This window comes from Natator depressus, chromosome 9 (genome assembly GCF_965152275.1).
Source record: "Natator depressus isolate rNatDep1 chromosome 9, rNatDep2.hap1, whole genome shotgun sequence".
NCBI classification, from domain to species: Eukaryota; Metazoa; Chordata; order Testudines; family Cheloniidae; genus Natator; species Natator depressus.
The window spans coordinates 54,599,475-54,613,734 of NC_134242.1; the positions used below are offsets into that span (position 1 = coordinate 54,599,475).

The 14,260-nt window shown below is 43.8% G+C and overlaps 1 protein-coding gene across 6 annotated transcripts in view; it reads right to left on the reverse strand.

Annotated features, from left to right (window-relative positions):
• Nucleotides 1-5,130: 5,130 nt before the first annotated feature.
• Nucleotides 5,131-14,260, reverse strand: part of SEPTIN2 (septin 2) — a 55,106-nt gene continuing 45,976 nt past the window's right edge. For 5 of the 6 annotated variants that reach the window (XM_074964218.1, XM_074964219.1, XM_074964215.1 and 2 more), the window contains one exon: nt 5,131-9,049. The gene's annotated coding sequence lies outside the window, so the exon portion shown is untranslated. The remainder of the gene's footprint in view (nt 9,050-14,260) is intronic. The other variant, XR_012641029.1, reaches the window with a different exon arrangement.

The following is a 14,260-nucleotide window of genomic DNA, read 5'->3' on the forward strand; positions in this document are numbered from 1 at the left end:
CTGTGGCAGCTTACTTTGTGTAAGAGCCTTTGGTGAGGGACCTTATCAAAGACTTTTTGAAAATATAAGTACACTATATGCACTGGATCCCTTGGTCCACATGCTTGCTGACCCCTCAAAGAATTCTAGTAGATTGGTGAGGCATGATTTCCCTTTACTAAAACCATGATGACTCTTCCTCACCAAATTATGTTCATCTGTATGTCTGACAATATTGTTCTTTCAACCAGTTTGCCTGGTACTGAAATCAGGCTTACAAGTTTGTAATTGCCGGGATCACCTCTGGAGCCCTTTTTAAAAATTGGCGTCACATTAGCTATCCTCCAGTCATCTGGTACAGAAGCTGATTTAAATTATAGGTTACAGACTACAGTTTGGAGTTCTGCAATTTCACATTTCAGTTCTTTCAGAACTCTTGGGTGAATACCATCTGGTCCTGGTGACTTATTGCTGTTTAATTTATCAATTTGTTCCAAAACCTCCTCTGATGATACCTCAATCTGGGACAGTTCCTCAGATCTGTCCCCTAAAAAGAATGGCTCAGGTTTGGAAATCTCCGTCACATTCTCAGCCATGAAGACCAAAGCAAAGAATTCATTTAGTTTCTCCGCAACGGCTTTATCGTCCTTGAGTGCTCCTTTAGCACCTCGATCATTCAGTGGCCCTACTGGTTGTTTAGCAGGCTTCCCACTTCTGATGTACTTAAAAAATTTGCTATTACTTTTGAGTGTTTGGCTAACTGTTCCTCAAATTATTTTTTGGCCTTCCTAATTGTATTTTTACACTTCACTTGCCAGTGTTTATGCTCCTTTCTATTTTCCTCACTAGGATTTAACTTGCACTTTTTAAAGGATGCCTTTTTGCCTCTCACTGCTTCTTTTACTTTGCTGTTTAGCCACTGTGGCTCTTTTTTGGTTCTCTTACTGTTTTTTAATTTGGGGTATATAGTTAAGTTGAGCCTCTATTATGGTGTCTTTAAAAAGTTTCCACACAGCTTGCAGAGATTTCACTGTTGGCATTGTACCCTTTAATTTCTGTTTAACTAATCCTATTTTTATGTAGTTCCCCTTTCTGAAATTAAATGCTACAGTGTTGGGCTGCTGTGGTGTTTTTCCTACCACAGGGATATTAAATTTAATCATATTCTGGTCACTATTACCAAGCAGTCCAGCTATATTCACCACTTGGACCAGATCCTGTACTCCACTTAGGATTAAATCAAGAATTGCCTCTTCTCTGGTGGGTTCCAGGACCAGCTGCTCCAAGAAGCAGTCATTAAGGTGTCAAGAAACTTTATCTCTGCATCCCGTCCTGAGGTGACATGTACCCAGGCAATATAGGGATAATTGAAATCCTCCATTATTATTATTGAGTTTTTTATTTTAATAGCCTCTCTAATCTCCCTGAGCATTTCACGGTCATGATCACCATCCTGGTCAGGTGGTCGATAACATATACCTACCGCTATATTCTTATTATTAGAGCATGAAATTACTATCCATAGAGATTCTATGATACAGCTTGATTCATTTACGATTTTTACTTAATTTGATTCTACGTTTTCTTTCAGATATAGTGCCACTCCCTCACCAGCATGACCTGTTCTGTCCTTCTGATATATTTTGTACCCTGGTATTACTGTATCCCATTGCTTATCCTCATTCCACCAAGTTTCCGTGATGCCTATTATATTAATATCCTCATTTAATACAAGGCACTCTAGTTCACCCATTTTATTTAGATTTCTTGCATTCGTATATAAGCACTTTAAAAACTTGTCTCCTTTTAGCTGTCCGCCATTACACAATGTAATTGAATGAGTCTCTTTTTTTATTTGACTGTTTCTGATCAAACCCTGCCTGTATTTTATCATTTTCCATCCTCTCGTCCTCATTAGGACATAGAGATTCTCTATTAATAGATCCTCTCCTAAGGGATGTCCGATCCACGTGCTCCTCCAAACCTGTCAGCTTTCCTCCAGCCCTTAGTTTAAAAACTGCTCTGCAACCTTTTTAAATTTTAAGCACCAGCAATCTGGTTTCATTTTGGTTTAGGTGGAGCCCATCCATCCTGTATAGGCTCCCGCTTTCCCAAGTTTCCCCAGTTCCTAATAAATCTAACCCCTCCTCCCTACACCATCATCTCATCCACGCATTGAGACTCTGCTGTTCTGCCTGTCTAACTGGCCCTGCGTGTGGAACTGCAAGCATCTCAGAGAATGCCACCATGGAGGTCCTGGACTTCAGTCTCTTACCTAGCAGCCTAAATTTGGCCTCCAGGACCTCTCTCCTATCCTTCCCTACGTCATTGGTACCTACAGGTACCACAAGCAGCGGCTGCTCCCCAGCACTATGCATAAGTCTACCTAGATGTCTCGAGAGATCCGTAACCTTCACACCAGGCAGACAAGTCACCATGAGGTTCTCTGGGTCATCGCAAACCCAGCTATCTAAGTTTCTAATGATAGAAATTACTAAAGATAGTTCAGACCCAGGCAGACTGCAAAGAGCTACAAAAGGATCTCTCAAAACTGGGCAACTGGGCAACAAAATGGTAGATGAAATATAATGTTGATAAATGCAAAGTAATGCACACTGGAAAGCATAATCCCAACTATACGTATAAAATGATGGGGTCTAAATTAGCTGTTACCACCCAAGAAAGAGATCTTGGAGTCACTGTGGACAGTTCACTGAAAAACTTTTCAGCAGCCAAAAATGCAAACAGAATGCTTGGAGTAATTAAGAAAGGGATAGATAATAGGACAGAAAATATCATGTTGCCTCTATATAAATCCATGGTACGCCCACATCTTGAATAGTGTGTGCATATGTGATCGCCCCATCTCAAAAAACATATTGGAATTGGAAAAGGTTCAGAAAAGGGCAACAAAAATTAGGGGTATGGAACAGCTTTGGTATGAGGAGAGATTAATAAGACTGGGACTTTTCAGCTTGGAAAAGAGACGGCTAAGGGGAGATATGATTGAGGTCTATAAAATCATGACTGGTGTAGAGAATGTAGATAAGGAAGTGTTGTTTACTACTTCTCAGAACACAAGAACTAGAGGGTCACCAAATGAAATCAATAGGCAGCGGGTTTAAAACAAATAAAAGGAAGTATTTCTTCACCTAACGCACAGTCAGCCTGTGGAACTTCTTGCCAGAGGATGTTGTGAAGGCCAAGACCATAACAGAGTTCAAAAAAGAACTAGATCAGTTTATGAAGGATAGGTCCATCAATGGCTATTAACCAGGATGAACAGGGATGGTATCCCTAGCCTCTGTTTGCCAGAAGCTGGGAATGAGCAACAGGGGATGGATCACTGGATAATCACCTGCAAATAAAGAAACAGAAAAAACTTGTGCACCCTGGAACACTTCCCATCCCTGGTTAGCAGGCAGCGCTAGCAGCTAAAAAGGGGCAGAGCTAGAGTGCAGCAGAAATCTGCTCCACAGTGCAGTACTGTTGTAGCTGTGGTGGTCCCAGGATGAGAGAGAGACAGTGCGGAAGATATCTTATTCTTCTGTTTGTGAAAGAGAAGCTTTTGAGCTACACAGATCATCTTCTGGTCTGGGAAGAGTACCCTGTCATTGCTGAGGCTGCGTTTTAGTCACAGGTATTTTTACTAAAAAGTCATGGGCAGGTCATGGGGAGTAAAGAAAAATTCATGGCCCGTGATCGGTCCATGACTTTTACTATACACCCTTGACTGAAACTTGGTTGCTCGGGGGGTGGGGAGGGAAAGTGGCAGCTCAGGGGTACTGTGGGTGCTTTGGGGGAGGAGAGGTACAGCCTGGGGGCACGGTGGGTGCTGACGGGGGCAGCCTACGTACACCGCTGCTGCTGGTGGGGGGAGGGGGCAGGCAGTGGTGTGTGGCCCAGGACTCCTGCTCATGCAGGGCACAGGAGGAGGGCTGGCAGGCTCCCTAACCTGCTCCTGGAAGTGGTTGGCCTGCCCCTGCAGGCCCTAGGTGGAGGCATGGCCAAGGGACTCTGTGCGCTGTCTCCGTATCTAGGAGCCAGACATGCTGGCCGCGTCCAGGGAGCCCCCCAAGGTAATCACCACCCATCCCATACCCCAACCCCCTGCCTCAGCCCTGAGAACCCCCGCCCCCCCAAACTCCTGCCACTGCTGGTTGGAGGATGTATTTCTTGAGCAAATGCAAGAAACATCATGTCAGTGTTACATCCTTTCTTCATGTTGATCCCAGATATTAGAGAAAAGGCGGGTAAGAATATCTTTTATTGGACCAACTTGTGTTGGTAAAAGAGAAACTTTTCAGCTACACAGAGCTCTTCTCTTAGAATGTGTTAACTACTTATGCTAAGCAATCTGTTCCACCTTGTATTTAGCTGTAACACGTAAGTACCTTTCCCAGACCTGAAGAAGAGCTCTGTGTAGCTCAAAAGCTTGCCCCCCTCACCAATAGAAGCTGGTCCAATAGAAGATATCACCTCACCCCCCTTGTTCCATTGTGCAGTAGATATTTAGCTTCACACAGTGCTTCCCCTTCCAAGTGGGAATTTGAGCTCTTTCAGACCAAGCGTGAGTGAGAATGTTATTCAGTTCCAAAAATCAAGAATCACTCACATAAAATATTCTGCCACTAACTCAATAACTTTTCAATCAGGTAGTTCGCTTCAGTGCTTTTGATTTGCACAATCACTACATACAGAGAAGCAGTCCACTGGTAGCCAGGTCCCAAAATAATATACACATTCCTTGGTGAGAGTCAACAGCCCCAGGGCACCTTGCTGTAACTCACTCTGCCTGAATGTAAGTGGGCTGCTGCATTCTGCACTAAGTTATCAATAGGGGTCACAGGAAGTTGTAAGAGGTTGCTGGAAGGACAAGAGCATCACTTAATACTTACAGTTCTACAAACTCAGGATTACCTGCATGAAGAGTATACTGTCAGTGCTGTGCAGATTTTATTTAATTCCCATATTTGTGTGCAGTTCCATCAATATATCACCCTTCACTTACATGAGTCCAACAAACTGGACTGTGAAGAAGAAATTAGAACACCAACCCCATCATGCTAGTTAATGATTCCTGGTTAGACTATACAAGGAATTCAATAAAGACCCACTGTATATTTTGATATTTTTATTAATATAGTCTTGGCTAATGACAATACAGAATCTGAATACAGAAATTTAAGATGTTTGTATACAAAGAAATAACCCTTTTAATAGCCAAATATAAAGCACTGCAAGTGTACCAGTACTCCGACTCCTGAAATAACTGTAAAATTACTTCTAGTAAAGAAAATAAAACCATTGTGGCCATCTCAGTGGGCCAGTGATAATGCTTGACTCCAGAGTATGACATCTACCTGTGACTCCAAGTCTCAATTCCTCCAGTCTGGGTTAGCTTCAGGTAAAAAAAAAAAAAGAGGTTTGAGAAAGAATGGCTTATTTTTTATGTTTCCCATCAAGTCATTGTATAAGTGAATGGCAGTTGCAATCAGGAGCATCAAAAGCCAAGTGCAGAAGAGAAGAGCTCCTCAGAGCTGTCAGGCACACAGGACTTTTCCACCAAAGGAGTGTATGTGTGGAAGCAATTAGCAACCATATAAATTCCATTCATTAAGATAGCAAATCCCAAGAATTTACACTTCCGTTGGAAAAAAGTGAGAACATTTCCTCACTAGAATCAGTAATTTAAAACTTACTCACTCAATAACTAACCATAATGCTCTACTGGAAAAAGTTAGCTGTTCAATGAATGCATATTACCCCCCAAACTCCAAGATCTCTCATAAGTAAGGCTAAGATTTTGTTACGGTTATTTTTAGTAAAAGTCAGACAAGTCAGGGGCAATAAAAAGTTCAGAGCCCATGACCTGTGTGTGACTTTACTAAAAATAACCGGGGTCAGGGTTAAGTTGCGGGGGAGGAATGGAGTCAGGGGAGGGGGTAGACAGACAGGTAGAACCATGGCAGGTGAAAGCTCTGGTTCCAGTGGCTGCAACGGGGGCACAGCACAGGGGGCATGCAGCCCCCGCTCCAGAGCTGGCCACAGCTGTGGGACAGAGGTGCACGGCCCTGGCTGCAGCCCTGGGAAGCTGTGGGGGGGCACACGGCCCCCACTGCAGCTGCCGGGCAGGGGCGCACAGCCCCAGCTGCAGCATGGTCCCCACTGCAGCCGCAGCAGAAGCCATGGGGTTGGGGTGCAGCGGCAGGGGGCACAGTCATGGCGGGGCACACAGACCCCACTCCGGAGTTGGCCACAACTGTGGGACAGGGGTGCGCAGCTGCAGCCTCTGCCAACCTATGGCCACAGTGTGGGGAGGGGGACGGCTCATGGTCCTGGAATGCCACAAGGGGGGTGCAAGGCTCCCTCTGCAGCCCCCACCATAGGGCTGGGGCACACGGCCCCAGGTGCAGAATGGTCCCTGCTGCAGCCCCTGGCCGAAGCCACAGGGCTGGGATGCAGCCCGGGAGCGCAGCCACGAGGAGCGCACAGCTCTTGCTCCAGAGCTGGCCGCAGCTCCTGGACAGGGGCTAACAGCCTGGCTCCAGCCCCCCACACCCTCCAAGCCACAGGGCAGGGGCTGCAGGGTACTGGTTCCAGCCATCCAGCCCCAGTTGCAGAGCAGGGGCACAGTCCTGCCTCCATCCCTGGCTTCAGCTGCTGAAGTCACAGAGGTCTGGTTAAGTCACGGAATTTGTGACTGCCGTGACCTCCATGACTAAATTGTAGCTTTACTCAGACAATTCCACAGGTAGAGCTCAACCTATGCTATCTGCACTAACTGCATAGTATATTTTTATTCCAAAACAGAAGTTGGCTTAAGTAAGGACTACAGGAAGGGAGCGGTTCCTCAACAAAGGTTATCCACAGGGTTAAGTATGTACTTGTCACTTGTAAAATATTACAAATACATATAAAATAAAAAAAGCTTCCATAGATTTTTTTCCTAATACTGGTTATAAATACTATTGCAGTTTAGATCACAGTACTGACCTCAGATGAAATTCACTGAAATGTTATGCAACAGTTTTTCCTTGCAAAATGGACAGCACTTCAAAATGTGCTATGTCCAATGTATGTAACATGACAGTAAGAATTCTATTATAACTGAGACCATTTGAGAACCCTAAAAGAGCACAGAGGTGCTTAGCTGCACTATTCGAACAAAAAACACCGGGGCTGGGGGGAAGGATAGTCAGGTATTTAAAGGTAGTTATTCTAATGACTTCACTGAAGCTTAATATTATTTCTGATCCATTTATGGTTACTTCTTCAGTAAACCAGTCTGCTCAATATATTGAAAGATTTAAGTAACATGGCTTGACATTTTTCTCTGGCAATACTGAAATGCCTTATTACTATCTTTTCTCTATGGAAAAGGCAAAATTTAAATATTTACATTTCTTTCCCTACTAATTGTGTATTCATCCATTTAGCAAGAAAGGACTCATTACTCCTGTGTTTCTGACAAAGCAGAAATCAGTAAGGCTGCTACTTAGATGAGCAGGAAGATGAGCAGGAAGATGAGCAGCTCTATGAAATGACAGCTGCTCTAGAGGCAGCACAGGAGTTCAACACAGAGGCTACTGTGGTGGGTTTTACTTTGGATAGTAAAAAGATACTCAGAATATAAAGCAATTTATAAACTGCAGCAATTTTAAGGTAGATTAAAATCTGATCTGTTCAGTAGCAGGACTCCTTTAAATTAGTAATTTAGTGACCATTAAAGCTACAATTTGTGGAATTTAACTGCAGGATTAGGTTATGTTATTCCACATCTCTGATATCAATGTAGAAGAGGATGAACAAGGGCACTGCTGTGCAGGAGATCAGAAAGATCTCAGCATTTTGTGATGGTGCCACTTGTATTATCTCTTTGGCATTGGTGGGTTGTAAACACCACTGGTAACTAATTTTGCAGTAGCACATCATGTTATGAAATCTGACTGTTGGCTCTGGAGGGGTAATTAGACAAGAGGAGTCATTCAGCAAGCAGTATCACTATGTCAGCAACTGGGCCTGTGCTGTAATGGCTATATCATACCCTGCCATAAGCAAAAAACATAACATAACTAGATTGAAAGGTGTAGTACAAGCCTAACTCAGGCAAAAAGCATCCCTTACTACCACCTTAATATCTAATGAAAGTAGCTTGAAAGTTCTTCCCCTATTACATTAGGAAAACTATTTTTTGGAAAGCATCCGAAACGAAGGCAGATTTCTCCCCCCCCCTTGTGTACCAATATCAGCATTATTCTGGTTTACTTTTGCTGCAGAGGCACCACTGGAACACACTACTACTTTGTGCTGCCCTACAGCAAATTGCTTTTAAGAAGTTCCCTTCAATAAACTGGAGGATTTTAATTAAACAGAATACAGAAGATATTTCCCTCAAGATAAACATAAATGCAATAAACAATTGCTCCCTAAACTACAGTGTCCCCTTTGACAAGGAATTCTCTCTTATCTCCTCTTTCCTAATTAAGACAAAGCATACTTCTTTTATAATTAGACACTTGTGATGCCAAGGCAATGGCTAGTCAGCACTGGACAAGAAATGAGGAATGGCCAAGAGTCTCACAGGCACACATTTAAACAATGTAAGAAATAGGAAAGAATAACTTAACTTGGCATTGGACTCCCTAATTAGTCAAATATTACACCACTGGACAACCTATAGCAACGGTCACGTCTTTCTAGGTGTAATAAGTAGTATGAATAATGGTGCTACTGAGCTATGCAAATAGATTGACTACTGCTAAGTCAGGTTAGGAAAGGCTCAGTATCATCCATTTTGCATTCCTAATATACTGGATTACATAAAATGAGCTCAATAAAATACTAAATTACTAAACTAAAACTTATCACAATCTCTATATAATGAATAAAATACTGACTGAATACAATCTGTTACAAAGTACATATTACAAATATTACCATGCATTTGCACATAACATACTAACATGACTTCCAAGTCATAGGCAAAGTGAAAGACATCCTTCCCAGTGAGAGACACCATTGCATCCCAACACTAGAATGTTTCCTCTTAATCTGCATATGAAGTCATCTGCAAAGAAGGCAGAAATATGGAAAGTTAACTGTTAGCTGTTTTGTAACTATACCTTGTATTTAAGAAACTGAACTGTGGTGTGTGTATCCATTACTCAGTGCTAACAGTCAAAGATCATCTTCGATATTCCACATGTGGATCTATTAAGGTGCAGACTACATGATGTTTAAGATTCCTTCCATCAGCCTCACCAGAACACACTTTGCCAGACACACCAACCACCCCCTCTGAATTCTGGAGCATGAGACACTGGCTGTGGGGATAAGGCAAGTTTGTTTTTTCTAATGGTTCATAAACACAACAAAAAGACTAGCATTAAGATTTAAAACCTTAGATCCAGGCAATGTTGGAAAAATTGATTTCCTTTATGCCTAACAATGTTGGGACATCACTATTTAAATGCATTGTGTGACATCCAATGGGGGAAGTTTGATAATGTGACAGACTTTCTATCTCAAAACTGAGGACATAACCTTTTCGTCCCTACTCCCCCAAATCCCTACAGTTCCTAAAGCAGTGTCTCAAATGGTGACCCAGGGAGAATTGTCTGGGTGTAGGCAGAGAGCAGGTTAGTCACATAGTGCTGGATCTGTTTCCAGGTGCTAAACTGAATTCAAAGCATACTAAACATTTCCCAAGTAAGCACTTGCTGTGGTCACCACAGGGCTCTTATTTGATCACCACTGGGAAGGGAGGTAGACCATGTGATTGGAAGGGGAGGGGGATGCATGGTCTACACTATGAAAGCCTGAAGACCCCTTTTCTATGGCATTCTGGAACACTATACAAATTGTTACACACCAACACAAGACAGAGTAGTGGCTCCCGAATTCAGAAGAAGATACACTGAAAATAATTGAACATAAAAAAAAAAGTGTTAACACAAAGCTAAGGTTGCATACCTAAGAACCCATAACTAAGGAAATGTGAAATTTAAGGCTGCATGTATAATCTTAACCTTGCTCACTTGCACAAAGCCTAATCATGTGATATTTCTGAAATGCCATTTTTTCCTACAAGAACTTAGTGATTGTACTTAAGTTTCCTCCACTGGGAAAGATCATCATTTATAGGGATAGTTCCCTATAAAAATATGCTTTGTATTTATATAGGGTGTGTGCAGTTAAACTGGGAAATAGTAATAGAGCCAGTAGAAATGTTTGTGTACATTTAACAGAATACATGCAAAAGGTGTGAGACGTGCACAGTAAAACATACTATTAATTAGGGATGTAAATATTTAATAAGTTAACCATTTAAACGATTAAAATTATATTGTTTAATTAAAGTGAAAAAGGGACCTGGGCCACTCCGGCTGGCGGTTAATGGTTAGGCTGGGTTAACTGGTAAGACTAATGCTTACTGTTTAACATTTTACATCCCTACTATGAATGTTCTCTAGAGGTTTCTCAAACATTTGAAGTGAGGCCCGTACCCTGAGATATTATCTTGTAGACCACCTTCCCTTCTGTTCATGATCATGCAGACCACCTCAGAGAACAGAGCATCATTTTTTTATTCCCCCGCCAAGAGAAGAATACACCCATGACAGCCAACCAAATAACCGAGCAGAATGGGAACCAGGACATTGTCTCAGTGTTTTAACACCCTTTCTGAAGGGGAAAAAAACCTGTATTCTGGTGTATCTCTAGATTAAATAATTTCTAAGGGAGAGGGATGATGGATTTGATCACTTCAAGTCCCAGATTCAAGAGCTCTATATCTGTTCTAGATACAGACAACGGATTTCAGGATAAAAGAGCCCTGAGGCAGCCAAACTTCTGTGACACAACATGTCACCCACCATGCCTCCCTTTCTCAAGAGAGCAGCTACCACCCTCATCAGCATCATGAAGATAAAGCTGATGTCCATGTGATTGACAGGGCCCAGTACTACAGGTGGAGAGCCTCCAAACAATCCTCATTCAATTTTCAGATGCTAATTAGCAATAGACCTGTGCAATCAAGCATCATGAACTGTCAAAATCAGATGCTGTCCTGAATCAACTACTAGAATTAACCACATCTGGATATTCATACTACCCCCATCACTGAGACTGCATTAAAGCAAGGACATGACGTTTTGTTCCCTCATCTCCATTTTTCAGTCAAATAATTGTTTTTAATGTTATTGTAGAATGGATACCTCAAAGTGAGCTGTAACATTTTCCTCCAACCTATGCTGGCAGCAAGTTACATAGCCATGGGGCACTTGCCAAGAAAGTGTGGTCTCCTGCACTCATGAGTCTCAATCTTGAGGCTGGTAATTCAACTTTCCAGTAGAAAGAATATCTGGGGGATCATGCCTATCTGAGATAAAGTGGTCCCTCTGCTAATTTGAGCCAAACCCACGGAAGGCTTTGAAGACAAGGACAAAAAACTTTGGATTTGATGCGCTATTTGATGAGGAGCAAGCATAGTGAGAGGAGCATAAGGGCAATTGTACTCTCAGCAGCTCATGATGCTTGTCAACTGGGCCGCTATATTGGGACCAGCTGGAGATTTTTACATGGTAGGAGTGTATTCCTCAACAATTTGAGAAAAGATTTGAGTCTGACCAGTTGTTAATAGACTTTAGGAAAGCATTTAAAAAAGTTTTATTATTACACACACACACACACACCCCCAATAGCCTCTGAGCTGCAATGAAGCAATTTGGAATGCCTGACAAAATTATTAGGATGATACAACTGTGTTTGCAACTGAAAAAGTAGACTGTGAAATCTCTTCCCCATTTGACATCAACACTGGACTAAGGTGGGGAGATACGCTATCCCCAGGACTTTTTAACGTGCCTATTGAAATAGTGGTGCAATCACTGAAATTCTCAGAATGGGGGTGAATTTAAATGGCCTGACAAACTTTTTGGATACACTGACCTGGGCTACCCAAGGGTATGTCTACACTACGAAATTAGGTCGAATTTATAGAAGTCGGTTTTGTAGAAAGCGTTTTTATACAGTCGATTGTGTGTGTCCCCACACAAATGCTCAAAGTGCATGTAGTCGGCGGAGTGTGTCCACAGTACCGAGGCAACCGTTGACTTCCGGAGCGTCGCACTGTGGGTAGCTATCCCACAGTTCCCGCAGTCTCTGCCGCCCATTTGAATTCTGGGTAGAAATCCCAGTGCCTGATGGGGCTAAAACATTGTCGCGGGTGGTTCTGGGTACATATTGTCAGGCCCCCCTTCCCTCCCTCCTTCCGCGAAAGCGAGGGCAGACAATCGTTTTGCGCCTTTTTTCTTGAGTTACCTGTGCAGACGCCATACAACAGCAAACACAGAGCCCGCTCAGCTAACCGTCACTGTATGTCTCCTGGGTGCTGGCAGATGTGGTACTGCATTGCTACACAGCATTTTATTGCCTTTTGGCAGCAGACAGTGCAATATGACTGGTAGCAGTCGTCGACATAGTCCTGGGTGCTCTTTTAACTGACCTCAACGAGGTCGGGGCGCCTGGGCAAACATGGGAATGACTCAGCCAGGTCATTTCCCTTTTAAGTTTCGTCTCATGGCGATTGAGTCCTACCGGCAGTGCACTGTCTTTTAATCAGCAGCCAGCAGAAGATGATGGCCAGCGGTCATACTGCACCGTCTTCTGCCGAACACCCAGGAGATGACGATGGCTAGCGGTTGTACTGCACAGTCTGCTGCCAGCAAGATGTATAAAGATAGATGAAGTGGCTCAAAACAAGAAATAGACCAGATTTGTTTTGTATTCATTTTCTCCTCCCTCCATCCGTGAAATCAACAGCCTGCTAAACCCAGTTTTGAGTTCTATCCTTAAGGTTTTGAGTTCTATCCTTGAGGGGGCCATTCTGTTTCTCGCAAAGCCACCCCCTTTGTTGATTTTAATTCCCTGTAAGCCAACCCTGTAAGCCATGTCAGTCACCCCCCCCTCCCTCCGTCAGGGCAACAGCAGACAATCGTTCCGCGTCTTTTTTCTGTGCAGACACCATACCACGGCAAGCATGGAGCCCACTCAGATCACTCTGGCAATTAGGAGCACATTAAACACCACACGCATTATCCAGCAGTATATGCGGCACCAGAACCTGGCAAAGCAAAACCGGGCGAGTAGGCGACGTCAGCGTGGTGACGAGAGTGATGAGGACATGGACACAGACTTCTCTCAAAGCACGGGCCCTGGCAATGTGGGCATCATGGTGCTAATGGGGCAGGTTCATGCGGTGGAACGCCGATTCTGGGCTTGGGAAACAAGCACAGACTGGTGGGACCGCATAGTGTTGCGGGTCTGGGACGATTCCCAGTGGCTGCAAAACTTTCACATGCGTAAGGACACTTTCATGGAACTTTGTGACTTGCTTTCCCCTGCCCTGAAGCGCATGAATACCAAGATGAGAGCAGCCCTCACAGTTGAGAAGCGAGTGGCAATAGCCCTGTGGAAGCTTGCAATGCCAGACAGCTACCAGTCAGTCGGAAATCAATTTGGAGTGGGCAAATCTACTGTGGGGGCTGCTGCGATGCAAGTAGCCAACACAATCAAAGATCTGCTGATAAAGGGTAGTGACCCTGGGAAATGTGCAGGTCATAGTGGATGGCTTTGCTGCAATGGGATTCCCTAACTGTGGTGGGGTCTTAGACGGAACCCATATCCCTATCTTGCGACCGGAGCACCAAGCCGGCAAGTACATAAACCGCAAGGGGTACTTTTCAATAGTGCTGCAAGCACTGGTGGATCACAAGGGACTTTTCACCAACATCAACGTGGGATGGCCGGGAAAGGTACATGACGCTCGCATCTTCAGGAACTCTGGTCTGTTTCAAAAGCTGCAGGAAGGGACTTTCTTCCCAGACCAGAAAATAACTGTTGGGGATGTTGAAATGCCTATAGTTATCTTTGGGGACCCAGCCTGCCCCTTAATGCCATGGCTCATGAAGCCATACACAGGCACCCTGGACAGTAGTCTGGAGCTGTTCAACTACAGGCTGAACAAGTGCAGAATGGTGGTAGAATGTGCATTTGAAAGCGAGCTGGCGCAGTTTATGACATGGTTAGACCTCAGCGAAACCAATATTTCCACTGTTATTACTGCTTGCTGTGCGCTCCACAATATCTGTGAGAGTAAGGGGGAGACGTTTATGGCGGGGTGGGAGGTTGAGGCTAATCGCCTGGCTGCTGGTTACGCATAGCCAGACACCAGGGCGGTTAGAAGACCACAGGAGGGCGCGGTGCGCATCAGAGAAGC